The sequence below is a fragment of the Rattus norvegicus genome, chromosome 5, assembly GCF_036323735.1.
Source record: "Rattus norvegicus strain BN/NHsdMcwi chromosome 5, GRCr8, whole genome shotgun sequence".
Taxonomy (NCBI): domain Eukaryota; kingdom Metazoa; phylum Chordata; class Mammalia; order Rodentia; family Muridae; genus Rattus; species Rattus norvegicus.
Window position 1 is genome coordinate 141,855,655 of NC_086023.1, and position 9,138 is coordinate 141,864,792.

The following is a 9,138-nucleotide window of genomic DNA, read 5'->3' on the forward strand; positions in this document are numbered from 1 at the left end:
AGAAATTAATCCAAGTTATGTGAATAACATCAAACTTGTCACCAAAAAAGCAAAACAACTACAGATGATGAGGATGATGGCGATGATGATGATGGTGATGATGATGATGGCGATGATGATGATATCAGTGAGGCGGCTCAGCAGAGAAGGTACCTACCACAAGCCTGACAGCTTGAGCTGGATCTCAGGGGCCCAGGAGGTAGAAGGCAGAGCAAGCTCCTCCTGCAAGTTGCACTTGAACCTACACCAAGACGCTGTGGCACACACATGCACCTATGCTCACACACACACTAAATGAAAGTGTATCTTTTAAAAAAAAAAAGCCATAACCACCTTTCTTTTTTTTTTTTAATTGAAAAAAATAACCTTTAGTCTTCGATACTAAATATCTGCTCAGAAAACTGTTCTGGGGTGTTTCTGGACCCTTCCACACAGAGGCCTTTGGAGAACATTGAAGATCTAAAACTACAGCAACAGAGTAAAGCCCTCAATACCCAGATGCTCTGGGCTGGGTACAGAATCTCCTTTGCTTCTCCCCTAGACTCCTTCATTGGCCAGTTAGGCCTATGTGCCACCATCCTATATGTTATAGTTTAAATATAAAATGTCCCCCACAGCTCATGGATTGGATTCTTGGTCGCTAACTAATGGAACTATTTTGAAGGTTCTAGCAACTTTAGAAAGTAGGGCTTAGCTATATGAAGGACACACTAGGGGTATGTCCTTGTGAGTTGAACCTTGTCCTGGAATCCTCTCCCTCTCCCTCCCCCCCTCCGTCTCCCTCTCCCTCAGCACAAGCACACATGTGTGTGGGAGGGAAGGGAAGAGGGGAAGGAGAAGGGGAAAAAGAATGGGCACTTGTCAAGAGGACATGGAAACCAATGTTATAAAAATATTCAACCATAGCATCCCCGAAATAAAATGTTAGCCCACACTGATATAAATAAATATGGGGGAAATAGCAAAGACATACATTTTACTCACAGAGGACTCCTAAATAATTCATGGAGCTCTTTCTATCTCAATGATTTGGGCCATTGCATCCCCGTCCTTCACATGGATTATGCCCAGTAACTTCATTCAAAGAGAACTATGTAGAAGGGAGAGTGGGTGGGTGGAGAGCGATGTTAGTTGATGACAAACTGACCAACACTCCCTCACCCAGGAGACAAAGTCAACAATGGAAGTCATGTTGCCTGGGAGCTATTGAATGGATGGGGTGAAATGGCACCTTACCCCGCTTTTCTTCTGCTCTGAAATCCTGGTGCACAGTCTAGAGATGAGCAAGATGTCAGAAACCCTGAGGAAGAGGAGTCTACAAAACTCCAAGCCATCCACAGTATTTCCTTTCCTTGTTGCTATAACCAAATATCCAACAGAAAGCAATTTCAGAAAAGAAGGGTTATATCAGTTCAGAGGATGAGGGATTCCATCTACAGTGGTGGGAAGCATGGTGGCAGGAGGGCAAGGTGGCCTGTCAAGTTGTCTCCATAGTCAGGAAGCAGAGAAGAGCGCTGTTCTTAACATTTCTCTTTTTAATTCAGCCCAGGACCCCAGCCTAGGGAATGGCGCTGCCTACTTTAAGGGTGGGCCTTCCAGTTTCAATTAACCTAATCTAGAAAAATCTCTCACATGCACACCCAGAGGTTTCAAGAGCCTGTGAAGTAGACAGTCAATGTTAACCAGTAATTGGAACTAAACAAAGGAGCCTAAGGAAGGGCCCCAGACAAAAGGAGCCTAAAGGAGACACGATGACCAAATGGAGCACAGTGTCCTAGTGGAATACTAGAACAGAAAGGGGACATGAGGTAAACATCCAACTATGTGAGAGCACATCAGTAATCACTCATTGAGGGTCTCCTGCTAACTTAGGGTTTGAATCACAGGGAAACTGGCCATTGGGTCTCTGGGAAATCTCTAGACCATCTTTTCCATTTTTCCTTAAATCTAAAACTATTCTAAAATAAAAAGGATTATTTCTTTTAAAAGCTCACTTAGCAGTATTTTAAAATGTGTGCGTTTTATTGGATAAAAATAATACCTCAATTTTTAAAAATGAAAAGGGGAAAAAAAAAGCCCCAGGGAACTTGGGAGATTTTTTTCTTCTCAACGTAGTTAGCAAGTGGTAAAGATAGAATGGACTGAATTGTGCCCATGCTCCACCCCACCCCGATTCATGCACTGAAGCCCTAATCCTTGATGAGACTGAATTTGGAAGCAGAGCTTTAGGACATAATTAAGGTTATGTGAGGTCAAAGGATGAGGCCTGAAGTCTAAAGATTGGTGGCCTTACGAGAAGATGATTTAACCACCCCCGCCCCTCAGCCCCGTAAGCGAGTAAGAGACGCCTCCCTCATGAGGCTAAAGCATTCATCTGCGAGCCAGAAACCCAGCCGCCCCGCACACCCCACTCGGCTGGACCTTGACTTTCAAGTGTTCAGAACTGTGAGAAAATTAATTCTTACTACTTAAGCCACCCAGCACGCAGTGTGCATTGCATTATGGAAGCCCGAGCAGATTAACACTGCAGCTTTAAAAAGAACAATGCTCTAACTCACCGAGCACTGTGTCCCGGAGACCTGTTTGCAGGGCTTTGCAGAGCGCTAATCCTCACAGCCACCACCATAGGCACTTGGGATCCATTACCTCCAGCCTGCAGCTGAGAATCTCGACGTCGAGAAAGGCAACCCACCTGCCCCGGTCCCACAGCTGCAGAGAACACACGCGTGCATGTGTGTGGTGGGACCCAGGGACCCACGTTTGGTGTCCTGTTCTGCCACTCTCTCTACCTTATTTCCTCCAGACAGGGTCTCTCACTGAGCCTGGAGCCTACTGTTTTTATCCCGATGTGGTGGCCGGCAATTCCCGGGAATCCTCCAGTCTCTGGTCTCCCCTGCCCCTCCCAACACTGCGGGTTTACAGGCTATACTTGGCTTTATATGTGGACGTTGGGTATCTAAACATAGGTCTTCATGCTTGCGTTACAAGCACTCTTACTCACTGAATCCCCCCCTCTTGCCCCCAACACATTTTCTATCCTGGTCTTGGAATCAGCCTTATCTCCTCTGATCCCTACTCTGCTTCACAGAAAGTGGTCTTAGACCCCACACCCTGTCACAAAGTGTGATCATTGCTCTGTATGTGTCCCAGCCCGTAGCCCTCCCAGGAACAGAGACAGCAAAGTGTGTGTGTGTGTGTGTGTGTGTGTGTGTGTGTGTGTGTGTATGCTAATGTGTGACTGTCATAGCTGTACGTATTTTTACACGTTAGCCATCCAATATTGGGCTACACATAGATTCACACTGTCTTGAGCTCTGGCGTGTTTCCACAGGATCTTCGGGCCCTCCCTGGTTCACTTGCAACCTCTTGTTCCACCCCCTCCCATCGACGCCATCCGTTTATCCAGCACATGTGCTTAACCTGTAAGCTCGCTGGCCCGGACCCCATGGGAACCAGCATTACCAGCTGCAGTACCACACTTATTTACAGCTTTTTAACCTTCCCTTCTCCTCATTTCTAAAATTACTGAGAACAGGCTCTTTCTCTACCTCCTGTTTCCATGGGGCTCCTCCATGCACTTGTAATATATTTAGATTGCTCTGTGACATCCCATCTCCATCTCCCCAGATTACTATTATTGTTTTTTTTTAATTCGAGTACATCAAGCACATCCTGTGCTGAAAAGTTCTATGACTTTTGATAAACTCATATAGCGCTGTCTCAATCGCATGCAACATGACTCGGGGCATTTCTGTTCTTCTCCCTTTGCTTCACCCGGCCAACCCTTCCCCCAGACAGCTGCAGCCACTTGTCCCTTACCCTTGCTATAGCTTTGTTCTTTGCACAGTGTCATCAAGTCGGGATCATGTAGTGTCTATTTTTTCATAGCTTCTGTCATTAGCAATACACAGCTAAACTTCATCCAACGGGGCATGATGACACATGCCCGTAATCCCAGCGCTCAGGCTGCTGATGAAGTGGTCAGTAAGTGTGGGGCTAGACCTGGCTATATACAGAGACCTTGTTTCAAAACCAGGCTGGGGCAGCAGGAGCAGGAGGCAGCAGATGAGGTGGCTCCGGGTGTCACCAAGCATGACAGCCCGAGTTCAGTTCCCGAGACCCACTAAACAAATAAACCAACAAACACAATTTTAAAGTAGAGCTGATAAGAAGGCTCAGAGGGTAAAGGTGTTTGCCACTAGGTTTGATGACATAAGTCCCAGGAACCCATATGGTGGAAGAAGAGAAAGGACTTCCACAGTGTGTCCGATGACCTCTACACAGGTGCCCACACACATAAACTCACTCACACAGATGCCACATATATGCAGTCATACAGGTAAATACACAAACCTCTTTTGGATTATAGATTTTTAAATAAATTTTTTTTTAAATCATTGATTTTTTTATGCTGTGGTACGTCAAGCCTTTTCATGGCTAAATAGTATTCCATTATAGGACCAAACCACTGTGTATGCATGAATTAATCTGCTGAAGGACACTTGGATTTTCCAGTTTTGCTGGTTGTAAATAAAGCTGCCCTGGGTGTTCATGGGAAGACTGTATTGTGGGGAACAGCAGAAAACTGTTGGCAAGGCTACAGTCAGCCTGTGAGTCCTCCAGAGGGCATCTACAGCCAGTCTCTGTGAGTTCCTGTTGCCTGGATCCTCTCTGGCACAGGGGACTGAACTTGTATTCATTTATTGTTTAACTTGTCCATTCTGAGAGGTGTGGGTATTCCTACAGTCATGCCTGTGTTCTGACTTCAGCCCTTTAGGGACAGAGGATGACTCCAACTGACATCTTTTTATATGCTTTGCTAGAACTGCCTTCGTGGAGGAGACGTCTGTGTTAAATCTTGTTGTCCAGTGAGGTAGCTCAGCTGGTGAAGGCACCTATTGCCAAGCCCAAAGACCAGAGTTCAATCCTTGGGACCGACATGGTAGAAGGCGAGAATAGACTCCAGCACGTTGTCCTGTGGAATGATAGTGAATTTATGGAAAATGTAAATGGCAAAAATTTAAAGACTTGTTATTTCAGATACTAGCCTTTTATTAGATAAATATTTTTTTAAAAAATTTTCCCCGCAGCAGTGCATTTTACAGGGCAAAAGTTATTAATTTTGATAAAATCCAACTTATCAGTTTTTTTATTTCACGGATCATGTTTTTTGGGTGTTATATCTGAAAACTCATCACCAAACCGAGGTCACAGATTCCCCTCTCATAAGTTTGGTTTTGATAGATAAATGCTTGCGTGTTATGGTTTAGTTGTCCCGCCCCTCCCCACCCCCAAAAAAAGATAAGTTCTACTTCCCAATGAATGTGAATTTACCTGTAAGCTGGTTCCTTCTCTGCAGGGCTGGTCAAGTTAAGATCAGTTCACAGATATAGGTCCTCAGCCTACATGGTGTCTCTAGAAAGAAGACGGGGCATGTGAACTTGGGGCAGCGATCAGAGTATGGTGCGGCATCTGCAAGCCAAGGGCCACCAAGAACTGAAGTCAGCTAGAGGCACATCCTCCCTGACTCCTAAGTCCTCCGGAAGAGTCATCGCTCTGTAGCCAGATCCCTGTTGAACAGCAACTTAAGGAAGGGTTCGTTTTGGTTCGCTGTTTAAGGGACCTTCCATCAAGGTGCACAAGGTGGGAGGAGGAACTACGGATCAGGGGAAGCACACAGCCTCCACAGACAGGAAGTAGGGAGCGGTGGATGCTGGTCCTCAGCCCTCTTTCTGTCTTTCACTCGGCATAGGATTCCAGCCCACGGTATGGTGCTGCCTACATTTAAGTGGCCTTTCTCTTATCATCAAACCTTTCTGGAAGTGCCTTCATACATGTTCCCAGAGGTGTCTCCATGGTGATTCCAGGTCCCATCAAGCCTGCTGACCTTTGGGATTTCCGGTCTGCAACAATAAATGTCTGTTGTGTTAAGATTCCTGATGACAGCACCTTATGAGATTTGTACACGCACATGAGAGTAGTGGTATTTCACCAGAGGCCCTAGAGGCCGGCAGACCCTGCCCTGACCCCTCTCAGGGAAATGGGGGGGGGGGGGAGTTGGGGGGGGCGGGTCTGGCATGACGATGGAGACAGATGCGTCGCGCAGACTGAAGGAGCTAAGGAATAGCGCTGTATGGCATTTTCTTCCTCTGTAACTACCTCTTGAATATCTGGCCATGTCTTGTAAATCCTAAGTACTTCATTAATCATGTTCCAGTAGGAGAAGACTTGAACAGGGACTTTTTCTGGGCCAAATGTCTTATAAGACAGTGCCTGTCCCATGATTGCACTGCTCGTTCTTACCTTCCTTGGATCTGACTCACAGTGTGGGGCTGCGGCGATCTCAATGCTCGGATCTTCTCTCACATCCTCAGGGAAACAGCGAGTCTCTCGTCCTCGTCCTCGTCCTCGTCCTCGTCCTCGGGGGAAGGGGCAATCCTATGAGAGGGAGCAACGTTCAGTTGGATCCCCGTAACCACGCCCCACATCTGGGCTCCAACTGCCCCAACCTGTGGGGGTTCAGAGGAGACCTGGGAGGGACAGGAGGTGCAAAGAAGGAGAGCAAGTCTGTGTTCTGATCAAGCTCTCAAACTTCAATTAAAAAAAAAACAACAACAACAAAAGACAAGAAGGCAGGAAGGTCACCCAGGACCCAGGACCAATTTCACTACGGTCACCACCCTCCCTATAGCCCTAAACCATAAATTGCAGGTATAGACTTTTAAGAACAGACAGCGGGAGACAGGAAGCTATAAAAGTGATAAGGAAGGACAACTGGCTAGGTGTCCCAGAGGGTATAAGAGGGCTGGATATTCCTGAAATATTCCTGAGACAGAGGGTGTGTAAGCCGCTTGGCTCCGGGCAACAGTCGGGGAACTATGTAGGATGTGATCTGTCCTGAACTTGAATGGCAGGCAATAGGCTGAGGGCTTAACTGAAACATCAAAAAAAAAAAAAAAAAAAAAAAAAAGAAATGGCTGGAGGATGACTCAGCAATTATGAGCACTTGCTGCTCTTACAGAGGAGCTAAGAGTTTGGTTTCCAGCACCCAGGTCAGGCAGCTCACAACTGCCTATAACTCCAGTTCTGCCTCCAACATCTTCTTCTGGACTCCAAGAATACCTGAGTTCTCTCTCCCTCCCTCCCTCCCTCCCTCCCTCCCTCCTTCCTTCCTTCCTTTCCTCCCTCTCTCCCTCCCCCGCCCCTGAGACACACACACACACACACACACACACACACACACACATATAATTTACAATTTTTAAAATAATTCTAAATATCAAAAAGGAAGAACAAAACTAGCTTCCCTGTACATGAATCCCTTTTAGCTATTGCTGCTGCTGTCCATGGTGGATAGACTCCAGGTTCTTCAGCCTTTGAACAAGATTGGCTCCACCAGTGGTTCACTGGAAAGCTTCTAGGCCGTCAGCTTCATACCAGTCTGCATCCTTGGCCTCCCTCACTCCTAACCTTTTGCATTAGCAGCTACCAGGCACCCTAGCTCAGCTGGTATGGGACATCGTGAGACAGCAGCCCAAGGCTGTGCGTTTTCTGTTTGAGACAATGTATCACACTCTCGAATTCATGCCATTGGTTTTCTTTCTCTGAGGAACCCTAAGTAACAATTGTCTGCCCCTGGAAGGGACCACCATTCCTGTTTCTATGACCATGGCTAAGCCTACTCTAGAGTATTTTACAAGCATGGTCATGGAACACATGATATATATATATATATATATATATATATATATATATATATATATATATATATATATATTGGTTCTTTTTTTCGGAGCTGGGGACCGAACCCAGGGCCTTGCGCTTCCTAGGCAAGCACTCTACCACTGAGCTAAATCCCCAGCCCCTATATTTTTTAACATGGTCCTTTACCCATGTGGCATCCCTACACTGATCCATATTGTCAGACAGGACAGTAGTTTCTTCTATCCTTTGCTGAGTAGTCAAGTTTTATTAACATATTACAGTCTGTTTATCCACTCCCCTCTCCGAGGATCACTGGGTTGCTTCCAATTTGTGGCTATTATGAATAAAGCCACTCTGAATATTCTCCCACAAATGAGGCATGTGTTTAAATGAAGACACAATTGTGAACATATGGTTAAATGCACAGTAGAATTGCCAGATCATAGAGAATGTATGTGTGTGTTTAACTTAACACGAAATCCTCAAACTCCTCTTCCAACATGGCAAAACATTGACAGTCTCACCCCACCCCCACCCCAACCACCACCACCACCACCACCACCACCACCACCACCACCACCACCACTACCACCACCATCTTTAACTGTACACCCATTGCTCCATGTGAGCTCACCAGACTCCAGTGGGTAACTCTCAACCCATGGCCACACACATGGCCCTGGTTTCTCTGACTGAGAAAAAAAAATGTGTAAGAGAGATTTTTGGGGAGGAGGTAGGATGCACAGGGATGGTAGGGAGGCGAGCAGGAGAGCTGACAGCATGCATTGTGAACATCTGTGTAACTGTCTAAGAAGAATTTTAATTAATAAAGAAATAGTCACAACTGTTCTCTTTGAGTTTCTGTCTCTTCACTTTTAATCTACGTATGTCCTTAAAGGTAAATTGAGCCTCTGGTAGACAGCGGTTTAGATATGGAATGTCCTCCAAAGCTTAGGAAGTTAAATCATTGGGAAATGTCCTTGGAGGAGATAGTAGGGCTCTGGGCCTGTCTGGCCTTTTGCTTCTTAGTCACCATAAGGTAAGCAGGTTTCAGCTATAATTCCCCTGCTATCATAGGGTTATGCTTCATCACAGATGCAAAGGCAATGGAGCCCAGCGGTTACGGACCAACCCCTCCCCCCAAACCATGAGCAACATAGACCGTTCTCCTCATTAGCCATTTGCCATAACAATGGAAAGCTAACACAGCAACACAAAGTGAGCTTTTGCTTTGTAAAAACCCATTCCGTTTCTACATGCATTTTGATTGGAGGATTTAATCCATTTATGTTTAAAGTAATATTGGTCAGAAAGGACCCACTGTTATTTTGTTGTTTTCTGATTGCTTCGTAGATATTCTTTCTTACCTTTCTCTCATCCACCTTCGTGTTTAAGTTATTGTATGAGCTGCTCTGTTTGGATTTCTTTTCCACC

The 9,138-nt window shown here is 45.8% G+C and overlaps 1 long non-coding RNA gene across 1 annotated transcript; it reads right to left on the reverse strand.

Annotated features, from left to right (window-relative positions):
- Nucleotides 1-4,356: 4,356 nt before the first annotated feature.
- On the reverse strand, nucleotides 4,357-6,558 carry LOC108351142 (uncharacterized). The gene is made up of 4 exons (XR_001838155.3): nucleotides 6,304-6,558; nucleotides 5,813-5,903; nucleotides 5,335-5,415; nucleotides 4,357-4,975 (listed from the first exon to the last, which is right to left on the reverse strand). It is a non-coding gene; the product is annotated as an uncharacterized LOC108351142 (long non-coding RNA).
- Nucleotides 6,559-9,138: the final 2,580 nt, after the last annotated feature.